This window comes from Mauremys reevesii, linkage group 21, assembly GCF_016161935.1.
Source record: "Mauremys reevesii isolate NIE-2019 linkage group 21, ASM1616193v1, whole genome shotgun sequence".
NCBI lineage: Eukaryota > Metazoa > Chordata > Testudines > Geoemydidae > Mauremys > Mauremys reevesii.
Genome location: NC_052643.1, coordinates 20,329,704 through 20,339,052, shown reverse-complemented (window position 1 = coordinate 20,339,052; position 9,349 = coordinate 20,329,704). Strand labels below are relative to the sequence as shown.

The 9,349-nt window shown below is 48.9% G+C and overlaps 1 long non-coding RNA gene across 1 annotated transcript; it reads right to left on the bottom strand.

The window, feature by feature from the left end:
• Positions 1 to 1,348: 1,348 nt before the first annotated feature.
• Positions 1,349 to 2,687, bottom strand: LOC120387733. The gene is made up of 3 exons (XR_005590314.1): positions 2,602 to 2,687; positions 2,370 to 2,528; positions 1,349 to 1,442 (listed from the first exon to the last, which is right to left on the bottom strand). It is a non-coding gene; the product is annotated as an uncharacterized LOC120387733 (long non-coding RNA).
• Between the last annotated feature and the right edge of the window lie 6,662 nt (positions 2,688 to 9,349).

The window sequence follows — 9,349 nt, the reverse complement described above, 5'->3', positions numbered from 1 at the left end:
GGAGCTACAGTGACATCGTGTGGTCACGCAGGGTAATGCATAGAGCAGTTCCTGCATGGATCTACAGTGACACCGTGTGGCCACGCAGGGTAATGCACAGAGCAGTTCCTGGAGCGAAGTTGGCAGTGAGCAGAGCAATCACCAAAACACACTCTTAGCTCATTGATAGTGGTGGCCGCACCACCCCAGCTGGACGGCTCTTACGTGGCATCAGTATTGCTTGCTATCTCATCACTCTCACTCGCTTTCCATTGCATTTGGTGAGCGGACGCTGACCCTCCACTTCTTTTCTATTGGTACTAACCCAGCACAAAGGGGGGAAACAAACAGGTTAGCATGTCAGTCAGCAATGTTACATAGGTTCTTCTCCCATTTTCCACACCCCAGACCTCAACCCATAACCCTTTTTCCGTTACACCTTCAGGACCACAACTAGAAAGAAACCTGTTGCAACTACTCCCAAAACAGCCACTCTGAACAGGAGACTTGAGGGAAAGACGCATCTGAATCCCATAGAGCCACATACCCAACGAAGACCAAAACTGGAGTGACAACAGAGGAGGGATTCCAAGCACTGTCCGCTTACTCACACCCAGTTATGTGGAAGGTAGAAAGTTGAGGCCTGTTAATCTCTGCTTAGAAGGATGTCCAGGCTGCTCAGGTCCATGTCTGCCGATTTCTCCTCTGGCTGCTGCTCCTGGATGATTCCTCTGCAAATGCAGCAAGTAACCCAAGCAAAAGCCATCACTACACAAAATTCAATTGGTGCCCGAAATCTTGCCCTTGTCCCTGCCTCCCTCTCCCATCACACCTGCTTCAGCTCCACTAGAGCAGAGACTCAGTCAACACCCACAGTCACCGTTGCACTCTAGTGCCCACTACCCTGCATGATTTTGGTCCCTTCCTACTTGTTCATAGCTCCCGAGACCAAGCCTATGGGGATGCACACCTACCACACCTGCCCATGTCCTAAGAAAGGAGACAGCACAAGGAAAAGGCAAGGACAGAGAGAGTGACAGACAGAGTGTGTGTTGGCCAACACATTAGAGGAGAGAGACAGAAAAATGTGGGAGGAAGTCAAGAAACTCACTAGCTGGAGTCACCCCCCGGGTCCAACTCTCTGCTGCGTAGGAGACACTGCTTGTGGACAGAGAAATGACCAGCCCCTGACAACGGGGACCTTGTCTCCCTCGTAACAACAGCTAGTCAGGAATCTTTTCCTACAAACTGAGCCACAGCTAACGACCAGTCCAACCCTGGAGGCAGGTGGGCTGTTACCAGAGTCTTCAGCGAACTAGACACTTATCTCACTGGTGGTGATGGCTGCTCCACTCCCAGCTCGACGGCATCGCCATAGCCTGGCATCAACAACGCTTGCTGTCTCACGGCTCTTGTGTGCTTTCCATCTCACAACGGGGACCTTGACCTCTCTCTCTGTGGTACTAAGCACAACACAAGAGGGAAAAACAAAAGTTATCATCGGAATCTGCTGTGTTGTGTAGGTTCTTCTTCTCTCATCTCCCATTACACCTTTATAGATACAATTAAAAAGCACACAACGCACACTCGACATGTGGAGCTCCTTGCCAGAGAATGCTGTGAAAGCCAAGACTATAACAGGGTTCAAAAAATAACTAGGTAAATTCATGGAGGACACGTGCATCAATGGCTATTGGTGAGGATGGGCAGGGATGGTGCCCTTAACCTCTGTTTGCCAGAAGCTGGGAATGAGCAACACAGGATGGATCACTTCTCGATTCCCTGTTCTGTTCATTCCCTCTGAAGCACCTGGCGTTAGCCAGTCAGAAGACAGGATACTGGGGTAGATGGACCCTTGGTCTGCATAACTTTTGAACGTAAGAATGGCAGTGCTTGGTCAGTCTATTGCACCTGCACCCAATAGAGCAGGGGTCCCCAACCTTTTAGTGTGGCAGGCACCAGACAACTAGCCACCGAGAAGAGTGGTCACCAAACAAGCAGCTGCCGAGAACCAGCGTCATCACTGCCGAGAACCAGGGTCATTGAGAGGCGCAGCCGCCGAAAATCAGCAACATTTCGGCAGCAACGCTTCTTGATGATGCCGGTTCCAGGTGGTATTTCGGCCGCTGCTTGTTTGGCAATTAGTAGGCAGGTGCACATAGCTGTCTTGGCCGGCATCATGGCACCCACAGGCACCACATTGGGGACTCCTGCAATAGAGTCACACTAAAGGAGACTATTGTCTCTTCTCCTCATCATAATCCCACAGCTACTCCCACAATAGTGAAATTCTCCTCCCACACCCAGAACAAGGAGGAAAACTTTTATGAGAAACCAAACCCACCTAAAGGGAAGCAGCTGCCTGTACTCAGCTTCTACCCTGCATTTACCTTAGGCTTCAGATGTGACGCTAAAAGTCATGCACTGTAGTTATGCAGAAGGCAGAAAGTGAGGACTGTTCATGTCTGCTTAGAACGATGTCCAAGCTGCTCAGATGCAGTTTCTCCTCCGGCTACGGCTCCAGAACAACAATTCCTCTGTAAGAACAGCTACAAAAGCCAAGCATGAGCCATCATTACACAGAGATCTTGCCCTCATCCCTGCCTCCCTCTTCCATCCTACCTTCATCGGCCCCCCACGATGAGACCAAGTTAACACTGACAGTCACCGCTGCACTAGCACCGACAGCCCTCCATGATTTTCATCCCCTCCTACTACTCCATGGCTCACGAGACATGCCATACACACGGGAGGCGGAAGGAGGCAGGAGAGAGAGAGTGAAGAGAGAAGACACTAGAGACAGAGAGAGAGAAGAGAGAGAGAAACATGGAAGGAAATCAAACAGAGTCATCCTCCTCAGTACCTCCTCTCTACTACGCGGTGACTGCGGTGGAGAAACTGTTCCTGACCAGAGAAGTGAGCCACAGGACCTTTCTCCCTTTCTCCTCCACTCGTAACCCACACCTTGTGGGAACACACACAGCCACCCATTTACAGGCTACCCACCACTTGAACTCAAGTGGGTGTGAGCAGAGCCCCCCCCAAACCAAGACACCACTTATGTCACTGACAGTGCTCTTCTACTCATGGGATGATGGATGGCTGTGTCTGGGATCAACAATGTCTCATCTCTCAGCTCTTCTACTTTCCACCATGTCCGAAGTAGACTGACTTGACTCTTCTTTCTTTCCTGGTAAACCCAGCCAAAGGGAAAAACCCAAAAAATTAGCATCACTGTCTGCAGTGTGTTGTAGTCTTTTCATTTCACTTCTCCCATATCCCACGGCTCCGCTCGCAACCCGTCTCCCATTACTACTATAGAACTGCAACTAGAAGGGACCCATTGTAACATCACACAAAATAGTCTCTTTGTTCAGGAGATTCTTGTCCCTTCCCCAGCCTTAATACCAGAGCCTCTTACCCAGTCAGAAACATGAGGATTATTCACGTCTCTTTAGAAGGATGCCCAAGCTGCTCAGATCCACTTCTGATATAGTCTCATCCAGCTAAGTCTCCTAGGTTTTCGTCCCCTCCTACTACTCCAGGGCTCCCAAGACCTAACCTGTGGGGATGCACACCTAGCATGCCTGCCCATGTCCTACAAAGGCAGATAGTGCAAGGATAGAGAACGGGTGTGTGTTGGCCAATATAGTAGGGAACAGAGAGAGAGAGAGAGACATGGGAAGAAGGCAAGCAACTCTCCACCTGCAGTCATCCTCCTGGATCTAACCTTCTGCTGCAAAGGACACAGCGCTACTGGCCAGAGAACTGAGCAACCCCTGAAAATAGGTATCCTGTCTCCCTCATAAGCACAGCTACTCAAAAAACAGAGCAATCACCAAGACAGACACTTATCTCATTGAGAGTCGCGTCTGTTCTCCCAGTTGCACGGCTTGTTCATGGCAGCAATAATTCTCGTGGTCCCATTGCTCTCGCTTGATTTCCATCGCATGAGGGCAGTAGACTCTGATGCGAGCTCTCTTTTCCCTTGGTACTAAATCCAGCAGAAGGGGAAAAAACAAACAAGTTACCATCTCTGTTGGCAATGTTGGGGAGGCTCTTCTTTCTACTTCTCCCACACAGTGGTGATCTGCCCTGAACCCTCCTCCCATCGCACCTTTAGCATTACAACCAAAAAGCATCCCTTGAAACAACACCTGAAATACTCACTCTGCACAGGAGACTTGTGCCTTTCCCTAGTCTGAATCCCACACAGCACTATGTTCAACGAGGAAGTTCACAGTCTCTTGCAGCTGCGCTTCCAGAGGAGCTGTCCAGGAGCCCCAGCCAGAGGAGAAAGTTGCAGAAGGGAACCTGAGCAGTCTGGACATCCTAAGCAGACATGAACAATCCTCAGCTTTCTGCCTCCTACATAACTGGTTGTGAGTAAGGGGTCAGTGTTTGGAATTCCTCATCTCTACTCGCTTCTGTTTTGTTCAAAGCCAAGCATGAGCCATCACTACACAAAGCTCTATTGGTGGTTGAAATCTTGCCCTCATCCTGCCTCCCTCTCCCATCCCATCTAGATCGGCCCCACTCGATGAACAGAGACCAAGTTAACACCAACAGTCACCGCTCCACTCTCGCACCCACTGCCCCGCATGATTTTTGTCCCCTCCTACTTCTTCCTAGCTCCCGAGACACAGCCTGTGGGGATGCAAAGTAGCATGCCTACCCGTGTCCTATGAAGGGAGACAACAAAAGGAGAGGAGAGGAGAGAGAGACAGAGAGTTGGCCAACACACTAGAGTACAGAGAAAGAGAGAGAAAAACCATGGGAGGAAGGCAAGAAACTCATCAGCTGGAGTCATCCCCCTGAATCCAATGTTCTGCTGCAGAGAACACACACTCCTAGCCACAGAAATAACCAGCCCCTGAAAATCTTGTCTCCCTAGTCAGGACTCTTTTCCAACAAACCAAGCCCCAGCTAACGTTAATTCCCGCCTGGAGGCACACAGGCTGTTACCAGAGTCCTCCCCAAACCAGACACTTATCTCACTGATGGTGACGGCTGCTCCACTCCCAACTGGACATCATCTGCATAGCCTGGCATCAACAATGCTCACTGTCTCATGGTTCTCGTGCACATTCCATCTCACAACAGGGGTGGGCTCTTACCCTTCACTTCTTTCTCGTTGCTACAAAGCACAACCAGGAGGGAAAATCAAACGTTATCATCAGAATCTGCAGTGTTGTGTAGGTTCTTCTTCTCTCATCTCCCATTACACCTTTACAGATACAATTAAAAGCACACAACACACAATCAGCCTGTGGACCTCCTCGCCAGAGAATTATGTGAAGGTCAAGCTTAATGGAGTTCAAAAAATAGCTGATGGATCTCCATGAACTTCTCTAGTTATTTGTCAAGATGGGCAGGGGTGGTGCCTTTATCCTCTGTTTGCCAGGAGCTGGGAATGAGTGACAGCAGATGGATCACTTGGTTATTGCCTGTTCTGTTTGTTCCCTCTGGGGCACCTGGCATTAGCCACTGTCTGAAGAAAGTAGCCCATTGCACCTGCATCCAAGAGAGTCACTGTGCAGAGGAGACTGTTGTCCCTTCCCCTGGTCTTAATGCCACAGAGCCCCGTGCCCAACGAGGAGGCTCACAACCTCTGAAGAAATCCAGAGTGGTACGGATGAGGAACAGAGTGCCGTAATTGTTCACTCACAGCCAGTCATGGAGAAGAGAGAACGTAAGAATGGCCATAGTGAGTCAGACCAAAGGTCCATCCAGCCCAGTATCCTGCCTACTGACAGTGACCAATGCCAGGTGCCTGAGGGAGTGAACTTGATCATATACCTGTTAAGTGATCTCTCTCCTGCCATCCATTCCACCCTCTGACAAACAGAGGCTAGAGACACCATTCCTTACCCATCCTGGCTAATGGACTTAACCTGCATGAATTGATCCAGTTCTCTTTTAAATGCTGTTAGTCCTAGCTTTCACAACCTCCTCAGGCAAGGAATTCCACAGGTTGACTGTGTGAAGAACTTCCTTGTATTTATTTTAAACCAATTGCCCATTAATTTCATTTGCTGGCCCCTAGTTATAATATTATGGGAACAATGTAAAGACATTTTTCCTAATTCACTTTCTCCACAGCACTAGTGATTTTATATACTTTTATCATATCCCCCCTTAATCTCCTCTTTTCCAAGATGAAAAGTCCTAGCCTCTTTCAGCTCTCCTCATATGGGCAACGTTCCAAACTCCTAATCATTTGAGTTGTCCATCTCTGAACTTTTTCTAGTACCAGTATATCTTTTTTTTAAGATGAGGAGACCACATCTGTACAAAGTATTCGAGATGTGGGTGGGCCATGGATTTATATAAGGGCAATAAGATATTCTCTGCCTTATTCTCTATCACTTTTTTAATGATTCCAAACATCCTGTCTGCTTTTTTGACTGCTGCTGCACACTGCGTGGACATCTTCAGAAAACTATCCATGATGACTCCAATATGTCTTTCCTGATTAGCTGTAGTTAAATTAGCCCCCATCATATTGTGGGTATAGTTGGGGATATTTTTTCCAATATGCATTACTTTACATTTATCCCCATTACATTTCATTTGCCATTTTGCTCACCAAACACTTCGTGAAGAACTGCAAAAACATCTCACAAACTGTCTTCTTTGGGTTTAACTATCTTGAGCAGTTTAGTATCATCTGCAAACTTTGCCACCTCACCTTTCTCCAGATTATTTATGAATAAATTGAATAGGAGTGGTCCTAGGATTGACCCTTGGGGAACACAACTAGTTACTCCTCTCCATTCTGAAAATTTACCATTTATTCCTACCTTTTGTTCCCTGTCTTTTATCCAGTTCTTAATCCAGGAAAGGATCTTCCCTCTTTTCCAATAGCTATTTTATTTACCTAAGTTCCTTCACCAAAGGCTCTTATCAAAGGCTTTCTGGAAATCTAAGTACGCTATGTCCCAAAATAGTCACTTTGTTCAGAAGAGACTTGTCCCTTTCCCAGCCTTAATCCCAGAGCCTCGTACCAAACGAGGAAGCACATGGCCTGTGAAGAAAACTACAGCGAATACAAGTGAGGAATTGAAAGCACTCACCTCTTACTCACAGGCAGTTGTGCAGAAGGAAGAAATCTGAGGACTATTCATGTCTCCTTAGAAGGATGTCCAGGCTGCTCAGGTCCAGTTCTGCATATTCTCGTCCGTCGAGGGCTCCTGGATGATTCCTCTGCAAACTAATAAAGGCAAGCAAGTACTGTCACTACACAGAGCTCTATTGGTGCATTGGATCTTACCCTCATCTCCGCCTCCCTCTCTCATCCCATCTACATCACCCCACAAGGACAGAGACTCAGTCAACACCCACAGTCACTGCTGCACTCTAGTGCCCACTGCCCTGTACTATTTCGGTCCCCTATTTGTTCACAGCTCACAAGACCTAGCCTGTGGGGATGCACTCCTACGAAGGGAGACAGCACAAGGTGAGGCAAGGACAGATAGAGAGAGAGACACACACAGAGACAGAGACCGTGTGCGTGTTGGCCAACACATTAGAGGAGAGAGAGAGAAAACGGTGGGATAGAATCAAGAAACTCACCAACTGGAGTCATCCTCCTGGATCTAATATGCTGAGGAGGACACACCAGTCCTGGCTAAAGACATGAGCAGACCCTGAAAATGTGGACCTTGTCTCCCTCAAAAGCACAGCTAGTCAGGAACCTTTTCTTACCAACCCAGCCCCAGCCGATGGTGTGTCTCTACCTGGAGTCAGATGGAGCATGAGCAGAACCCTCAACAAAACAGAAACTTATCTCAGTATCGGTGGCGTCGGCTTGGCTCCCAAATGGACAGCTCTTGCCTGGCATGAACAATGCTCACAGGCTCGCTGCTCTCACTCACTTTCCATCGCATGAGGGCAATAGAATCTGACGTGTGACTTCATTTCCCTTGGCACTAAACGCAGCAGAGGGGAGGAGAACAAAGTAAATTAGCATCTCTCTCTGCAATGTTGAGTAGTCTTCATTTCACAGCTTACGTATCCCCTGGCTCCGCCCTCAACTACTTCACACCTGCAACTAGAAGGGACCCATTGTAACTGCACCCAAAATAGTCACTTTGCTCAGTAGACTCTTGTCCCTTCCCCAGCCTTAATCCCAAAGAGCCTCGTACCCACTGTGACCAAGTGGGAATGTTCGCAATGTTTTCTCTGAATACCATGTGGGTGCCTCAGTTTCCCCTATGCCTTTCTTAAATATCTAGGTGTGGGGGATCAGGGTGTATGATTTTTGCAGAGCCTTAGAGGGCCCCTGTGATACTGTCTGCATAGAGAATGGCCGGCACTCTCTCCTGGCAACTAACGTCCTGGGCCCCTCCTCTGTTCTCTGACACCTTCAGTTGGCCCCTTTGCAAAGAGATCCGGTGACCTCCTGGCCCGGGAAAGAGACAAAGGCCAGAGAGGAGGGGCTGGAGAGTCTCGGATTTGAGCTGGCTGGGAAAATGGAGGGGAGCCCAGACGGGGCTCTGGCCTCCCTGGGCCCCCCACAAGATGGACCTAACTGAAAGGGTCCTGTGATCTGTACTTGCTAGACCTGTCTTGGACTGTGTTCCTGTCATCTAAATAAGCCTTCTGTTTTACTGGCTGGCTGACAGTCATCATGAATCGCAGGAAGCCGGGGGTGCAGGGCCTTGTCTCCCCCAAACTCCGTGACACCAACGAGGAAGCACACAGCCTGTGAAGAAAACTACAGCGAGTACAGATAAGGAACTGAAAGCACTGACCTCTTACTCACAGCCAGTGAAGCGGGAGGCAGAAAGCTGAGGACTGTTCGTGTTTGCTTAGAAGGATGTTCAGGCTGAGCAGGTCCACCTCTGCCAGCTTCTCCTCCGGCGAGGGCTTCTGGACAATTCCTCTGGAAGAGCAGCTGGAAAAGCCATGCATGAGCCATCACTACACACATCTCTATTGGTGCTTGAAATCTTGCCCTTATCCCCGCCTCCCTCTTCCATCCCATCTACATCAGCCCCACTCGATGAACAGAGACCGAGTTAACACCGACAGTCACCACTCTCGTGCCCATTACTCTGCATTATTTTCATCCCCTTCTACTTCTTCATGGTTCCTAATACATAGGCCGTGGGGATGCAATCCGAGCACGCCTGCCTGTATGCTACGAAGGAAGACAGCACAAGGAAAGGCAAGGACAGACAGACAGAGAGAGAGAGAGAATGTTGGCCAACAAAGTAGAAAAGAAAGAGAGAAACATGAGAGGATGGCAAGCAACCTTTCCACCTTCAGTCATCCTCCCGGATCCTACTCAGGAACCTTTTCTTACAAACCCAGCCCCAGCTAATGGCGTGTCCCTACCTGGAGGAGCAGAACCCTCAGCAAAAGA